The 18,860-nt window shown below is 33.0% G+C and overlaps 1 protein-coding gene across 8 annotated transcripts in view; it reads right to left on the bottom strand.

Moving 5' to 3' along the window:
- Nucleotides 1-18,860, bottom strand: part of LOC108965708 (protein phosphatase 1 regulatory subunit 16A) — a 98,016-nt gene that overhangs the window by 54,040 nt on the left and 25,116 nt on the right. For 4 of the 8 annotated variants that reach the window (XM_018928294.1, XM_018928290.1, XM_018928297.1 and 1 more), the window contains one exon: nt 18,765-18,803. The gene's annotated coding sequence lies outside the window, so the exon portion shown is untranslated. The other 4 variants (XM_018928293.1, XM_018928292.1, XM_018928295.1 and 1 more) reach the window with 4 other exon arrangements.

Here is an 18,860-nt window from a genome sequence, read left to right as displayed (position 1 = left end):
CGATAACTTATAAAGTACATTTCTGTATGTTTCAAAAAAAAAAATCGTGGCAGGATATATTAACTGATTAGGGTATATGAACAAAAAACAAAAAAAAAATTAAGGAGAAAAACAGAAAAGCAACTTGAAGTGTCATTTTAAATTCCCTTACAAGCTGAAGTATTCGGTGATAATGGCACAAAATTTAACAGCTTTCATGATGGCATAAATTATGCATAAATTGTGAATTAAATCCCGAGCAATCGGAAGGAGATTTGTTGAGTTGCGAAGGTACTTGACAAAGGAAATTTTGATAAATGGAGCATACTGTCTTCTCTATTTCCGCTTTCCGTTAAATTTTCTTGGCTACACACTTAAAATGACACACCTCATTTCTGGTAAGAGAAAAGTTACAAATTCTGAAAGCATACATTTACATTTACAGCTGATGGATTTCTAGCTGGAATATTCAGATGGCTTCTATTTATGTCACTTTGTTATGTGCTGTTTCCTCAGAGATTTAAGAGCATTAGGAAACTCTTAAAGGGAGAAGTGACATAGAAAGAAGTGAAAATAATGTCCGCAAATAAGTCACGTGGTGTGGTTTCTAGGGAGCTAATCATATATGCGAGACATTAGTTGTTGACATTATGCGGCAAAACAGAGGTGTCTAAAAGTTTAAAGCGCTTTCGAAGCACAAGTCAAATTGCTCTATACAGACCTTTCTTATTTGTCTCCTTGCACGCATATTGATTATTTTTCAATTGAGTCAGCGAAAATCTCACTAGAAGCTGCGCTCTCTTTCTCTCTCTCCATTTCATATCCCCTAAGACGATACTTTACTTTAATCCGGCTTATGATAATGAATGATTTAAAAGTGATTTCACATTTCAAAAGTAGACATTTATAATATTCTAAGCTTGAAGATAAAGACATAAGTAAATAGAACATGAAAAGTCTTTTTAAGCATTTTAAAGATTTCGTCAATACGTATTCGAGGCTTTCATTGCTAATTAGCTTGAATTACGGAGCATAAATAACGTATAAAATTCAAATACAACATATCTTATGGAAGATTTTCCTAAGTATTTTGTCAAAGCTTTCCTAAATCTGAAAGCCTCAGTTTAAAAATTTGTTTTCCAAATAGAAAGAAAATGAAAGCTTTCGCTTAATTATTGAAATTGACGGACTGACAGTGTGAAGTCATATTATATAATGTTTTTGCCGAACTCTCTTTCTACGCTTTTTATTTGGTTTAGTAGATCATATGTAATTTTAGCAGCTCTTTGTAAAAAGCTTCGCCGAAAGCGCTATTAATTACTAATTGGGAATGAAAGCTCCAATCGAAAATTAGTCGGTTCTACAATTATCTATTGCTGTAATGGATACTGTTGCACAAATTAAACCAAACCGCTTTGAGAGCTTTTATAGCAATCCGATATTTGAAACTGACAATAAAAATAAATATGTAAGTCAAGCGAATCGTTGCCGAGAATTTGTGTTTCAGTAAAACGAATGCTTGGCAAAGAAGAATCCTACAATCAAGGACATAAATTACCTTTAGCTTAGGTATGAGTACTAAGTGGCGCACATATACAACCTGCCGCTACACCAAAACTTCGTAACCAATTTAACATTCGCTTTGTGTCTGCGTAAAACCAAAGCATTGTGGGATTCCAACCTTTCGACAAAAATAAAGATAAAGTGTTTCTTGCTCGCAGGCATTGAGAGCAAAATGAAACGAAATCAAAAAGAATCAAATGAAAAGTTCAGAACATTTAAATTATCCATAAACCGCAAAATCTCCAAAATTCATGTCAAATTAAATAAGTGAAGTGAAACCATAGAGAAGTGGAAATAAAGGTTTACTTTGGGCTTCGAACAGTTATCATCAGCAGCCATATAAAAGAAACAGGAAAAAACCACACACTAACAATTTAATGCAATGCTAAAATGCGGCTAATAGTTGACATATGTTAGTATATACACATGTATATAATATATATACTATATATGGGGACATATTCATATATGAAAGTATATTTACATTCAGTTATTTACATACTAGATTAAATTTTGATAAAATAGCGCTGCGTTTGGCTAGAAATTTCTGCTGACTTAGTGGTTTTCCTAAGTGGAAAATACAGCTGACACTCACACTGAAACACACAGCGCATAGTTTCATCAAGATTTTGTGAATGTGAAATTTTAATAGCACCCAGCGTGATGTGTGAAGTGCTGATAAAGTTGAAATATAAACATTGCTAGTAGATTAGTGAAGTTGTCAGTGCGGTTGTACTCATAAATATGCATGTCTGTGTACATATACAATATACATATACCTATAACAGTATACACATATTTCGTTTATTTGCATAAATGTCGTGACTAAAATTTATGATTTGTAAACATATTTTGTCATCATTAAAAAAAATTGATTTTGATTGAATTTTGTTGACTTTTCTTTGGATTAATATTGGCAGTAGCCAAACCTCTAAGCCGAGCTGAGATAAATTATTTACAGCAGGAGAGTTAAAATATCAATTAGAATTTCTTGGAAATTCTGTTGAATGTACACAAAGCAATTATGAGAAAATCTATCATGGTCAATTAACTGTTTTCGGTCAGCTTAGCATGCTTGTATGCCACAGTCTTCATTTTTGAAAGAATTGAACTACTTTAGTGAGATAAGAATGAAGAGAATGATTGCAATGAAAATGTGTGAAGTAGTGAAGTCAAAGTAAAATTGTGCGAACAGCACAAATTATTTTTCGAAAAGAGTTGCCAGCCATTTAAAAATTCGATAAAAATAATATATAGATACGACAAATAAGACGTGCGCATAAAACTGAGGAGATCTGGGAAGGTGTGGAGAAAGTTTAAGAAAGCGAACAGCACAAACTATTTTTCGAAAAGAGTTGCCAGTCGTTTAAACACGCGATAATAATAATACACATTTAACTAAGACAACTAAACTGAGGAGATCTAGGAAAATTTATACTTAAGTGTTTTTCGAATAGAATTGCCGTTATGCTTAAAAACTTTAATTCAACAATAAACAACATATTGTAATATTGGTTTCACTTGGAAGCTCAAGCTTATCGAACTGGTGGGAATAGAAAATAAACACCTGACTAAGTTTCTATTGGCCACAAAGCGCTTTCTTGACTTATAAGTCCGTATATATTTTCGTGGCGCCACAACAACAACAACAGTACATATATACATTCACAGTAGCATTCCATGTCTGGATCTGCCATAAAACCTAGCCCGAACTAATATGGGTGTTAATTTAATTTCAAAGTTTTTTAGGTGGTTGCCAGCTGTTTACAAATTATATGGCAATAAAATTTATCAAATAAGTATTGTTTAGCTATATAAATATTTTAAATTCAAATTATAGAGATTCAAGAGGGTTTACAATCGAAGATATTTTGATTAAAGGGTTGCCACCTTTTAAAATTTTAAACCTCATAAGATTTATAACACGAAAACGTTATAAAAATAGGGATTTCAAGCCAAAGAGTCTTAAAATTTAAAATACTTTTGAGTGGGTTGCCTCCTATTTACATATTTGACACGAATTAATGATTAATTTATTAGATGAACACTTGTTACAATAAAAGAACTAAGGRGTGTAGTGTTTTTAAATTAAATTAAATGATTATATTAAGGACTTACTCTGGTAATATTTTTGAAAAGAGTTGCCACACATTTGTAAAATAAAAATAAAATTGTATAACAATGATGTCAAATATTTTAAGGTTTAAAAATATTGCTGTCTATTTATAAATTTTTATGAAATTAGTGATTAATTTTTGAGATAAATATTTGTTGCAATAGGAAATGAGAAATATTGTTAAATTAAATGAACGATTTTTTTATGTAATACTCTTGAGAAGAGTTGCCAATCAGTTGGAAACGAAGTTGGAATCAAACAAAAGGTATCTGAGAGCTCGTTAATATGCATAAACACACTTTCTATTATCACACTTGGTCGACAGTTTCATTAAAAGGTTCCAATGCATTTATATCGAAAATTATTATGTATTAATGGCAAACCAAACAACAACATTCTAATTAATATATTCATTGAAAAATTCTTATGTAACCATTTTTATAGCACAATAATTGGCAAGTAATGGAGCATTACTTTCTCACAAGTCACAATCAATAATACAGTCAGTACAATAACGGTAATTAAATAAAATTTTCTTATGAAGCTGCAACATTCGATTTATTAAAAATCTGTTTAAATCTTTTTCTTTCTCTCACAGCACACACTAGAGCGACGCTGATTGCTTATCGATAGTGAAAAGTATGGTAATAATAATAATCAATTTAATTATATGGATATTACATAAATGTATGTATGAAAATACATGTTTTTATTCGAGTACATAACTGCATATTAATGTAATCGTTTATACTCGCTTATCGTACTAATTTAATTGAGTGATGACGAGCATACGATGTGGAAAAAAAATTAAACGTGCTGAATAAGCAAAATTTATTTTAAATTAATAATAATAATATGGAAAAACGGCAATTAAAATGAAATAAGCAAAAAATGAGAATATAATCAAAATAAATGAGCAAACGTTCAATGCACTTTTTAAAGTTTCAACGCCGTTAAGCGTGTCATACTTTTTCAACGGTGTGTATTTTTTCAGAATGCTTTATAATTTTTATACTCTTGCAACCTGTTGCTAGAGAATTTTATAGTTTTGTTCACCTAACGGTTGTACGTATCACCTAAAACTAAGCGAGATATAATATCCGTCAATGATTGGGATATACAGAAAGAACCCGTTCCTGACTCCATCTCCTATATACTAATTATACTTATTTCGTTTTTCTAACACGCCTTATGCCGACTATTTCGGTCAGTGTATGAGTTATATATCTTCTTCTTCTTCTTCTTAATTGGCGTAGACACCGCTTACGTGATTACAGCCGAGTTAACAACAGCGAGCCAGTCGTTTCCTCTTTTCCCTACGTGGCGCCAATTGGATATTCCAAGCGTAGCCAGGTCCTTCTCCACCTGGTCCTTCCAACGGAGTGGAGGTCTTCCTCTTCCTCCCCTTCCCCCGGCGGGTACTGCGTCGAATACTTTCAGAGGTGGAGTGTTTTCGTTATACTTATAGTATACGAATATATAAAATTGCTTGGATTCCGATTCCCTGCTTGACGCTTTGCACCTTAAGCTATTTCCCTGGATTCGATTCCTGCTAGTTGCAAGAGTATAAAATGTTCGGTTGTACCCGAATTTAGTCTTTGCTTACTTGTTTTTACTTTACTTTATTTCTTTCTCCCCGGCAAATTTTTCTGCAAATGCGCACACATTAGCAATCGAATGATAAAATGCTTTTTCTGCAACTTGGCCGCTTGGCAAGCGACGATAATCGAAAAGGGTTGCCACAACAATTCATCAAACGCTTGTGGCGGATTAAGATTGCAGCAATCGGTATTTGGGTAGTTCAAGAGAAGAATGGAAATTAAATGGAAATTTCGAAATTTTTTGTAATTTTTTAAAAACGGTTCTGGATTAAATTTAATTGAAACAGTGGAGTAATACTGAAACTCTTATGTTTGGAATTTCGATATCGAAACATAGTTTAGTGATTTAAAAATATATAAAATAATAAAATAATACAAATAAAATTAAAGCTGTGGTGTAATGCTCAAACTCTTAATTTTCGATATTCAAAAATATATAAATTGTGATTAAATTTAATGGAAACAATGAGGTAGTAAGCAAACTTCTATGTTCAAGACTTCGATATCGAAAATGAGTTTTCAAAGTTATAGATATATAGTAAGTATGTATGTCTTCATAGTTATATAAAAGTAACTATGATTTCGAATGTATATTTTAGAAGGTATTCAAGTGAACTGAAGAAGTTTATGAAATTAAATATTCATGAACTTAACTGATTTTTATAGACTTTTCTGTGGTTTGTCATACATTTGAGGACCAGCGTTATGAAATGTTTGACAGAAAATAAGTATAATCGATTTTAGTCAGAAATATTAAACTATTAACACTTTTAACCTAATATTAAATGTAAATTTACTCAAATTATGATTTTTTTAATCTAAAAAGCCGAATAGTTATTTGATTCACCAAAATTTTAACCGCTAAACTATTTTCTTATATAATCTAAACACCCTACTGCACACATAATCACCTGTCGTTAATTATTCCTGTTGGTATCTTAATTATCGCTTAGAGAGAAACAATGTAATAAAGAACTTTGTCGTGTTTATTGTATGTATTGTTTACCGAAGTTTCCACATCGCGAATTTGCGCTACAATAATATTTATTTATTAACTGATAAGCAACAGAAGGGTTGGGTAATTATTTTAAGAAAGTTTTTGCCTGTGAGTAAAGCAAATTAAACGCAAGCGAACATAAAGTAAAAGGTAGTCTATATACATTTCATTTAAGGATATATTATTGTAAGAGTTTCTGCTGGTTTTCGCTAAACATATTGACACAAAATCAAGCACAATCTGTTTCAAATTTCAAATGGCACGTCTCACTGCACAGACTATGTCAAATTTATCCTTCTGCATGTAATGTTCGGCAATAGCGCCATCACCTGTCATGACAGTGTCAACTGATAGCCTCGGCGTCACTTTTTTTAAATATCGAAATGTTTAAATATTGTCATAATGTAGCGACCGTATCCGATCAGAGGCTCTTAAAGCTCTTAAAGGTTAAAAGCACAGAGTGACATGAAAGAAAACGAATTACAATAAATGAATAATACTAAAAAATAGTACAATTTCTCGAATGTATAAATTTGAAATATATCAAAAGCAAAACTCGTGGAAGGAAGCGCAAAACATTCACTGTAGATGATCGCAATCTAATACGCTACTTTTGCATCAGCCAGGATCATCCACTGTTCGCAGGCGTTTGGTGCAAAAAAAATTATTTGCCAGAAGTCCACGAAAAATACTGCTACTCAAGAAGAAACACGTGGAGATCCGCATACAATTTGCAAAACAGTATGGCTCCTGACCTGTGGCTAAATGGCAAAAGATATTGTGGACTGACTAATCCAAATAAAACATGGCGGCGTCAAAATCGTGGTATGGGGTTGTTTTCACATAATTGTATTGGTACAATTCACTTAATTGAAGGCAACATCGATCAAAGGACATATGTCAAAATATTAGATGAGTTAACATTGCCATATGCCTAATGAAATATGCCATAGATATGCGTATATCAACAGGATAATGACCCTAAACATACTAGCAAATTACATTGTGCAAAAATTTAAAAAAAAAAAAAAAAAGTTTTGTTAATGAAGACTAAAACATTCGTTTGTTTGTGGTCACTCAATTTTTTGTGGGCAACTTTTTATGAATTCAAAATATATCTATAAAATATGTTTGCAGTAACAATTTTGGGATTTCTAAAGGTAGACATCCATACAAGCCACCCTATATAAATATAAATTTATATTGTGCTATTTTCATGGCTTTTATCAAGTTCCTAATTACATGAGAAAGGTGTGTAAGAGTATATTAACGCATAATTTTTGTGAGAACCCCATAATTTTTATAAATAAAAAGGAACTTTATCTAACGTACTTTTTTAATTTATTTATATCAGTCACAACACTATTGCCTTAGCGGCCTTACCCATGCACAAAAATATTGTCACCAATTATATTATACATATATACATAAGTTATGTTTTAGAATGCTTCATAAACATTTTTTTGGGCTGGTCTTAAGTTGGTTACAACACTATAGGCATTATACAATATCTATACATTTTGCGTATGTGGCTTACCAACTGAAGACTTTTATTGCTGCGTCTGCTATTACTTCTTCATGCATTTGACGTTATTTAATACACTAGTACACATTTTGCACACAAACTACTATTACACAATAACTTCAATGGCTTCACTTTGTCAACGCAGGTCAACAGCAGCATTAAATAAATAAATACCAAACTGGTGACTAAAGAATTGATTGCCGTACGCAGGTGATTGACTGACTAACTGGCCGATTGACTTTTTGGTAAAGCACACAGCGCTATCAGGTAGCCAGAGCGCAGATCTGTCAATTGATAGTTAAATAGCGAAGGTAAAAAATAAAAGTAAAAGAAGAAAAATTTCCACAAAATCACAAGCACAAGCACTAGAACTACTCACTCGCCGCACTTCAAGCGCGAGCAACGAAAAATTTACGGTTTCCGTTTTTAATTACCTTTACGTTACACGTAAGCGTAAAAAGCGAGTTTTTTGCAGATTTATGCCGTTAATATTATTTTTTTTTTTTTATTTATTGCAGCTTGCCTTTCTTATCAAACGTCGATTGCGCACACTTTATTGTTGAGTTTGCTGTTTTTCTCTCTCAACTATTTCTATAAATTTTTTACTCGTTTTTTAGGCTTTGCTTTTTTTACATTTATTTGCACTTTCGCACCATAAAATACCATAAATTACTTGCGGTCAAATGTGTAGGTAAGCCGCAAAGGTGCGCGAGCAGTGCAGACGAACGCGCGATTTAATGACAATCACGTGAAACTGTCACAATGCTGAAAACGACAAAAAACGGTTAATCAAACACTTGAAGTAAATAACTATGACAATTGACAAGACTTCCACAATTATGTTTGTTTTGCTTTGATAAGTTTTCATATTGTTTTTATTCTTGATTCTCTTTCTATAAATGTTTTTGTTGTTATTTTTTCGATAAATACTGAATATATTTTTGTTATCATAATTTATTGTATTGTTTTTTTTTTTACAAAATTTTCTTTGGAATTGGTTTCAAATAATATTTTGTGCTTTTTCTATTGCTATTTCCACCAATATTTTATTTATCTTTTGTATTGTTTATGTTGCTATTTTATTTTAATTTTTGTGCAAAATTTTTTGTTTGAAAATTTTTAACCATTTTTTGTTGTTTTTTTTTTCTAATTTTTTGCACCTTTTTGCCACACTTTTATTATTAATGAATTATTTTTCACGAGCACACATTCCGGTCGGCCACTGAACAACACTTTGTTAAACGCTTAAAATATTTTCGCACACATTTATTTTATTATATTTTTTTTTTACAAAATGAATTTGCAAATATTTCTTACTTGTTGCCAATAATATTTTTGTATTCTCTTGCGTTTTTTCTGCACTTTTTACATACACGCTGTCATAATACGCGCCGCCAACAATATGTCATTTCTGTAGGTAAATAATTGCAAATATTTTTGGCGAGTAAAATCTTCGTACGCTCAGACGCTACTCTCGCACACGACTGCGACGATTTGTATGCGTTCACATGACTAAAAACAGCAAAAATATGTACGAAAATGATATGAGTGGCCAAGCAGCAGACGGTAGACAGCAGCCGGCAGAGCAGCAAGCAGTGCGGCTATTACTATAAGCGTACGACAACAACAAACAGCGAGTGCCAATAAAAGTTGTTGTGTGTGCGATGGAAGGGAGCCTATAGCGGCAACACACTGATATAAACCCCCATAAAGCGCTGACGTCGACTGCACAGTTATTGACAGTTGTGCTGAGAGCGCACAGCACGAGAGAGAGCGCCAACAGCCCGTTGGTGTGGGGGAAAACACAAAAGAATAGCAAAAACAGAAGCTGGCAAAAACAAAGTCAATGGATAACTGCTGGTAAATGTTGTGTTGTTGTTTTTATTGTTGTTGGAAGTGAGAATTGTGGAGTTCTGGTGAAGAAGGTGCATGCAAATAGGAAATGTACAAAGCTGAGTGTGGAGTAGGCAGTGGTAGAACAATAGTTGGTAGGCAGTTGGGTCACATGAATGGCCAACACAAACAAAGTCATGCATACATACATATAAATGGATGCATATACATATTACATAAGCAGAAGTGCATATACAAAGCACACATACATATTCTTTGTTTTTTTTTTTTGTTTTTGATTTTCCTTTGAGTTAAAGTGCATTTTGCACCGTGAATTGCCGGCTTTTGCGGCTTTATTGCTTGCGCATATTTTATAAATGTACCCAGGTGATATATACATAGTTGGGTCACAGCTAGCTAAAAGGAAATCCTAAAATATGCAGAAAAAATTTAAAGGCAATAAAAATTACCAATACCCAACAACAATTGTTTACTTTGTAGTTGCAAAGCGATAATGTTATATGCAAAATACGGTCGTTGCCTAAAGTGTAATATAACTACGCACATATTGTATGTATGTACATACCTACACATAACAAAATATATAGATTTGGTTAGTGCGGTAACAATGACAACAAAGTAGGTACTACATACAACCAACAACAAAGCAGCAACTTGTGTCTGAGAATAGAGAATAGCGTGCAGACAGTGAGTAAAGAATGGACCCTTTTGAAAAACATTTGTTTTTTATATATTTCGATTATTTATTCCTTAAAAAATAACAAACTAACTCGGTTCTTCACTTCTTTGCTTTAATAAGGAATTTAAGGAAGCCCTTCATTCATATTTAGGATATTAATAATGACCAAGAATCTTATCGAGGTTTAAAGTAGCTAATGCAGACTTTAATAAAATATTATACAGACCAACCAAAACAGTACAAGCCCGTTAAACAGCTACACATACATTGACCCTAATGAAGCAAAGTAATCATAAGTAAAAAAAACAAATATTGAATACCACTTCTTCTTTAGATTAGAAAGTGATTACTCTAATTATAGGTTAAAAAGAAATTAGCCTCTGCTTTGTTTAAAGAGAGAGATTTGCCAATAATAAGAAAGACATATTTGTGTCTATTTTTTTGTGACAAAGTGTACCAACCTTCGTCTCCAAAAACAAAAAAACACACGAATAAATAAACTTTGAATGCACCGCAGCTATAAAAGCCTTCACAAGTGTGTTTCTTATAGCATAAAAGTGTCTAAAAAGATCTTTATCTTGATTTCGATTGGTCAGGATGTACGACACATGACAGAAAATTTTAGCGTTGCCTTAGGCAATAATAATCCATGTAAAATTTCGTACAGATATCTTGTTTTATAAAGTTTTATATACAACAGCTTGAAGTCGATCAGTTCAGACCTGAGCAACTTCTTTGGACGTTCAACCACTGCCGTGGAAAATAGTCCATGCTACAACTTCTTAATTTTTTTGCGTTCGGTTTCTATCAAAGCTATATGCTATAGAGGTCCGATATGAACAATTTGTTATTATTCTGCCTTGTCGAATTTCGTGAAAATATCTCGTCAAAGTAAACATTTTTTATTTTGTATTTTTTTTCATGGTATAGCTGCTTAATCCGATATCGACGGTTCCGAAAAAATAGCTGGAATTGTGGAAGAACAATTCATGGATTTTACACGACAATAATGCACTATCACATTGAGCCTCGATTGTGACCGAATTTAAAGTCAAGAACACAATGAATAACATCGGTGAACCACTGTATTCACCAGATTTGGCTTCGTGGGATCTTTTCTCGTTTCCCAAAATGAAATTATCGCTCTGTCGAACCGGTTTTCAGTCGATCGAAGAAATAAGGAAGGAGTAAAAGTGTCTATGACAAGTGTTTCAAGGGCTGGAAAAAGCGTTGGCATAAGTGTATTCCATCTGGTGGGAATAACTTTGAAGGCGACAAAACATATATTTATGAATAATTATACATTTTGCGTTTTATTTACTTTTTTGTCAATATTTATATATTCGAAAATAGGAGCAGAAAACCGTTAGTTATATAATATTTCTTCTCATCTTATCTGTCAGAACACTAACTTTAAATCACTATAACACAAACCCTCTCATAGAACACCACTGTGGCGCTCAACATCAATTCCAGTTAATGCTAAAAGCCAGTAAATATGTACATAAATAAATGTATATATATATATATATATATGTACATAACTTTGCAGCCACCAACTGTCTACTTTGCTTGCGCTTGGTAATTAACTAACTGTGGCAGTGCAGAACAGCAACTACAACAAAACCAGCACGAATAGTCTTCAAACCAACTGCATACAATTTACCAACAACAAAAACTATACTTATTCCACCAGTTCTCGCAGTTATTCATATTTGTACATCAATCTCCGCATTAGCTATTGTTGTTTCGCTTTAGCGTCTTCCGCACTACTTTCCGCCACTGCTGACTGCTTAAGCCAAGTTGGTGTTATCTGTTCGCAACAATTACAATAACAACATCAACATCGGCTACAAATGCACACTGCACGTAACTCATTTTATTGTTTGCACGTCCGAGAAGTTGCTTACAAATTCACAAACATATGGATATGGGCGAAAATAAGCATGCATACAGACATATACATATATGTCAGTACTTCATTCGTGTAAGTAATTATATGCATGTACGTGAATTTTGTTGCTCTCAACATTGTTTTACTGCCGTGCAGTTCACTTCCTATTCCCACCTTACAACACAGCGGTGACCCTGCATTCATTTGGCCAGTGCAAAATATACAAAGCCATACAAACATACTCTTATGCATACATATGTACGTACTATAGGCTTGGCTTTGGTGAACCTATTTTGTACTCAGCCAACCAAGCGTACTTAATCGGTTTCGGCTTTCAGTTTTGTATTATCCTTCGCTTCCTTTGTCGCTTCCGTTCACTCTCATTCGAAGAAAACTCCTCAATCATTCCCTTTGTCACCTTTGCGTAGAGCAGCTTTTTTGCCAGCAACTGTTGCATACACGCACTTGCCTACTTTTTAATGCGTTTATGTAACTTTAGCTGCAGTGGTGTTCGTGGCAAGAGTTGCCAACCGCCTTAGTTTCCAAGAACTATTCGAGAATAAGTAAATATATGTAAATAAGACGATCGTTCGAGCGACGCACGATTCATAAATGAACCGCAGATAGAGTAGTAGTATGAGATCTTTAGCTAAAAAGTGTTGTTTCACACGAATTTACATAAAGAATCGTTGGAAGGAATCATCTGCTCAATACCATACTTGCACAAACTTTTTTTGTTAGAGAGAATAGCTATCAAACCAGTTGTCAAATTAAAGACAGTTGTGTTCAGTTTACTGTGGTAAATAACTATGTTCGGACTTAAATTCCAAAAATTCGCGTTTTGAGGAGTCGAGCTAAGGGGACACACCTAAAACGACAGCGCAAAAATATCCGTTTCTTGAGAATGACAGGTGTTCCAGTAGAGTTCTTTTTTTCAATAGCCTTTTTTTGACAGATTACGCTTCAGTCATCTCAAGCTGTCATGTTATTTTTCAACGATCGAAAATTCACCTTTTGTAAAGAATGTGTTTCGGGCCCTTCGCTAAACTTTGGTCATCGTAAGCGGCCTACTGAGCGTACTATTCGCAAGACCCAGCATTCATTATTGGATAATTACATGCGAATTTCGACGGTATTGAATTTGATTTGATTTTCGGAAGAAAAACGGATTGCATGGAGAACTAGATAGTGATCGGATCATTTGTGCGAGAGTAATGTAAATGGAAATAATCAAAAGTATCGTTTTTGTATAAAGGAAATCCTGAAGAGACTCTCCATCTCTGTTGTATATAGAAAAAGTTACTGTCTGGTGTGGTACTCAAACTGAAGGCTATTATTGGCACAAACTTTTATACAACCAAAGACGGATATATCAACCTTAACGTCAAAAGTGAGCACTATAAGCAACTGATTCGCAACATTTTTGTTCACAACAACAAAACCTGTTGCCTCAATGCTAAATAGTCTTGCAGCAAGGTCCAATAAACCAAACAGTGAAGCTTTCAAGTTTAATTTTATTTTTCAATATACTATTTACGACGGTTTTTTAAATATAAAATGCCCGATATATTTTTGTACTTTGACCGATAATGTTTTTCATTTAAATTTTTTCTCTAGTAAAACTCTTTCATGAATTTTGAGCTTCTGCTTTGTTTATTTTTTCTAAAAATTCAATTTCCCCTCAACTGCTTCCTGTCCATCCGTTATACAGGTAACCCTATGCCGGATGTTAGTTTCAAACCTCCTTTTCCCAGCTTTTCACTTAGCTTCCTTTGCCTTTGCAAACAAAATTGGCAAACAGAAAACACGCTCTCCAGTTGAATGGCGCTCAGCAATGCTCTCACTCGCTTACGGACAAGGTACAGCGTTGTGCTCAGCTTGTGTTTTGGAGCACGTAATTTTACAAAAACAACACACGAATTGTGTCGGCATCGGCGACTGTGACGGCGTCGCCGGCCACCCAAAAGTAAACAACAAAATCTGCAACAACCGCGCGCTCTCTAAACTGCCTGTTTGCTTCAGTTTTGTTACTTATTGGCCAGTGACGGTCAGGGCAAAAACAAATAATGCTCCGAATGTTTTGCGGCAAGTTGTGGAGGCGCACGAGTTTGAAAAAAAAAAATCAGTCAGAAAATTATAATATAGAAAACCAAAAAATGAAAAAAATTTAAACAAAACAATATTTAGCAGCGGAAATTCGTATTCTGTTAATGTGTGTAGTATTTTTTATTATTTTTTTTTCATGTGTGTGTGTCAATATTTTACTTTTTGTTTTCATATGCCGTATTGCGGCTGTTCTCATTGCTGCAGTAATAGCAGCAGCTGTTTGGCTTTTGCTATTGCTGTTGTTTTCGTTTTGTTCGCGGATTTTATTTTATGGAGTGTTGAAAACAGTTTGTTAAACAAACTCTGCGCTTCGTTGTTGCTTTCGTGATTCTACTTATTTTTCCCACATTTATTTTGGTTTAATTTCGACCGGCTTATTTTCTTGATTGTTTCCATTTTTATTTTCTATTTTTCTGTACGGCATACTTTGCATTGTAAACACTCAACACACTGGCTAAATTTATTTGGTTTTTTTCCTCATCTTCTCGCAGCCAACTTTTCGCATTTCAATGTATTGCTTTTAAGGTTACAATTTCTGCATTGTTTCGCTGAACTTTGTTTAGTTAGCTTTCGAAACATTCCAAGTTATTATTGTTGCTGAAATTTATTAAGTACGCAAACAGACGCAACAGATTTTCTAATTGAGCACGTTAATAATCAACGTAAGTATTAAGCTTTTACTAGAGTACACGACTGATATAATAGTAGTGAAGGTAGCCAACAGTAATATTACTTCAATGACGTAAGCATTATTCCCTTGTTTTGAACTCAAGTGGATAACTTTGTTTTTGATTTCAAATATGCAATTTTAATTAGATTAAGTTAAGTTAGTGCGCTAGTCCAATGAGCCACGCATAGACCAGGCTTGATCCTTCGCGGTACCAGGTGGAGTTCAGCTACGAATTTTGTCTTTCCTCTGTGACCTCACTGTCGATACCTCCTCCAGTGTATCGTGAGATTGATCCATTGATTTCCCATTGCCTGTTCCTGTTGACAATGAGTATTTAGTACTCCGATTATGTTCCTACAGTCGTTTCTACCACGTGACAATAGGAATTTTGTGCACTTACGATCTACTGTTTGCACCCAGGTAGCTCGTTCCATCGATTTTTGATTTTATTTGCCATGTTTCTATTCAAATTGTCGTATAGACAATGCGTGTGTTTTCTAATGTTGAACACGTTCTTCCTTCATTGCTGTTTTCCTGTCTACGCAGATGTTGCCTGCAGGTTCATTAGGGTCAGCTCTGTCGCTTTCGCAAAAGCAAAGACCTCAGCTTGAAAAATACTGCAGTGATCTGGCAACTTAAAAAGCTGCCTTATGCCTAACTCTAAACAGTAAATCCCCCCATCAACTCCATTCTCATGCTACCTTAGTTATATCGAAAAAATAATTGACGATTCAAATACGTCGCTTCTCTACATCTGAAATTGCTGGCAAAATTTCAAAATTATAGCAGAAAAACGACCCTTGTAACGTTCGAATATTAATTTAAATCACATTTTGGGAAAATTCAAAAATTCTACGGGGTTTCTTTAAACAAACTATTATTATTATAACAAAGGTTATGTAATATTTGTTGTTCGGAGTGTTCCGTTAGCAAGAAGTACGTAAGGATTACAATTATTTCAGAGAGATCTGCTTCGACTTTTGTTAAGTGGACTAAATTTTTTGGAGAGAACGAAATGTTTTTCCGAAATAAACCATCAAACAAATCGAAACAATCTAACTTCGAAGTTGGAAATAATTAAACCTTAAACATCCGTTTCCGAGAAGGTATTCTCCCAAGAAAACAGTTGCTGCCACTACTCTAAAGATTCTTAAACTGAATAATTTTTTAGGGTCTCTACAGTTTGTTCCGTATTCAGCTATTTCAGATCTCTCTCTACAGCTCTACTAGTGATTTTTTCTCGCAAGCTTTTCAGAATAGTAATCACACAATAGGTATAGTGATGACATATTAAATTTTTGTTCTTTATGCCATTAGAATATAAAGTTTACATTGTGCCTGGTAAAGATAATTTTAATGACATGTGATGACTTCGTTTAAAGAGGCATTGTTCAAACCACAAAAATATTGGTAGTTTAGTTCTAAATATTTTGATATCAACATATCATTGTATCAAGTGTATATTAAAGTTTTAATTAAGCAACGGTTTCTTCCTTGAGTACTTTTTCCATTGCAATCCATGCTTCCTGCATTCACAGGTTTAGCAGAGTACACTCCACCACTGATGGTACGCACTCCTTGTTGAAATTTGTTCCGCTTTCGAATAAAATGGAAAACTAGTTTATTTTTTGTTGAAAATATTTATCCACACAGCCACCAAAAAATTTCATAAAGCGAATTTTCGAAACTTCAACACAAAGTAACCGACAAGTTAACTGAAGCGAAAAATTTTTACTGCTTTTTATTTTTCACCACAACAGGTCAAAGCATAATAGCGACAATGTTGCTGCAACATATTTAACGCACAAAATACTTTGAATAAATATGCGCACACCCACTGGGCGCCATTGGCAGCACAGCAATTTTATGGCTGTCAGTTTTATGAGAAAACAAGTGAAACTGAATGAAAATACAACAACAGCAAAAACATAAAAGTGATAGTAAAACAAAACAAAATACTATGTATAGGTAGGAATAAAAACAAAGTGAAAATGTCTAGTGATGAATGAATTAAGCTGGCAAGGCAAACCCCATTGAGCGCCCTGTTAGTGCTCTTATGGCGGCGTCATTAACATGCGAGTGCAATAAATTTTAATTGTTAACAATTTAACTATTTATTTGCATCGAAGGAAAATGGCAAACAACAAATTTATATAAATATATATATGTATATACAAGCGAATTTATGATTTCATTGTTTAATTTACAACCTGCGCAACGTAAGCGTGTAGTTGACAGTTAAAAGTTAAATTTCAATTAGAGATTTCTTCGTAATAAATTTCAAACACCGTTAGAACACATTTCACACATTGCGGTGTAAGGTGGTAGAATTTGCTTTGATTTTATCATTAAAATAATTATATCATAAATATGGAATATTTACATGCGTGATAGATATGTAAATAAAATAACAATTATGACAAATTCACGTTTGAAATTATTTACGATGTCATAAAATTTATTATTAATTTAAAAAATTTTTAGAAATTAAATACGTGCATTAAATTATAATTGGTAGCCACTAAAGTCAATAGGCACATCCAAAAATATAATACTATATATCACATAAACACATGTATAAACATTGGCTGTTTATTATTTGCCAAGTTAATTGTTTTTACAATTGTCGCCTGAAGTATCTCTTTTTGCGCTAAAAACAAGGATTCAACATAAAAAGCTCTTGATTTTCAATTTAAAATATCCCTTATTTATTTTATTTTCCTTATCTTTAACATAGATTTTTTTGATCTTTTGCAATAAATTATTTATTCTAACACAAAATTTTCTACTCTACAAAACATACTCAATGAGTTTTTCATACAAATAATTCTTTAAAAGTTATATGTCATAGTTATGCATCTAATATATTGAGCTTTCATGCAGTATATATATGATACAATAGTACCATGGCGTATGAGCAACATAGAGTGTACCATATAAATCACTTGTACTATGAATGGTCACTGAGCTATGCTCAGATCATTTACTTTAACCTTAACCACTTATAACTACGAAATGAATAATTTTATGAAAAAAATTAATATAACCTTTTTATTTGAGCGGAATATTTTATATTAGAATTTTTTGAAAAAAATATTTAATAATCACATATTACATTCAAAACGCAATAATTTGAGCACAGCTTAAATTAAAAATAATAAGCTTTTTTACATTGAAAATTCTGACGTCATTTTGAAAAAAAAAATTAACTTTGAAAATAGCGCAGACCCCAATATACACACTTATTTACACATATACAATTCGAAGCATATGTTTGCAAACCTATAAATACCAGCATTAAAGGCGACCAATTAGTAAAACATAGTAAACACGCAACTGATTTTGGCTTAGGTGTGTGTAATGAGCCACATCCTAGCGCAATCATAGCAACTAAAACGTGTTAGAAATTAATATTTTAGCTGCGAAATCGAAATTTTAACACACGTTTAACAAAAAGCTTCTATTTATTTGCAATTATTTTTATTTAATTGCTATGGAATTGCTCTAGAACAAATTTCTCACTATTTAACGCTTTATTCGTGGCAGTTTTGTATTCGAAAAAATGTAGAGATTGAATATATGTACATACGCACAGATACCTAAGCCTTTTCAAGCTAATTGACACTTCAATAAAATAACATGTGTTAAATAGCAAGAAATTGTGAATTTAATATACAAATGCTGTTGCTGGATCAGCTAGTTAATTCATAATTGGTTGTGTGAATATGTTTGCTAGTTTTATTTGTGATAATAAACGAATTTGTATGAACTATTACTCACCTTTTTGTATTATTGACATTAATAAGGCACACAGTTACACTGAAATATAAAAAGAAAAAAATATTAATAATCATTTAATTATATTGTAAACACTGT

The sequence above is a fragment of the Bactrocera latifrons genome, unplaced genomic scaffold (assembly GCF_001853355.1).
Source record: "Bactrocera latifrons isolate USDA-ARS-PBARC rearing strain unplaced genomic scaffold, ASM185335v1 scaffold_146, whole genome shotgun sequence".
Taxonomy (NCBI): domain Eukaryota; kingdom Metazoa; phylum Arthropoda; class Insecta; order Diptera; family Tephritidae; genus Bactrocera; species Bactrocera latifrons.
The sequence above is the reverse complement of the archived record's forward strand: the minus strand, read 5'-3'. Positions and strand labels throughout refer to the sequence as shown.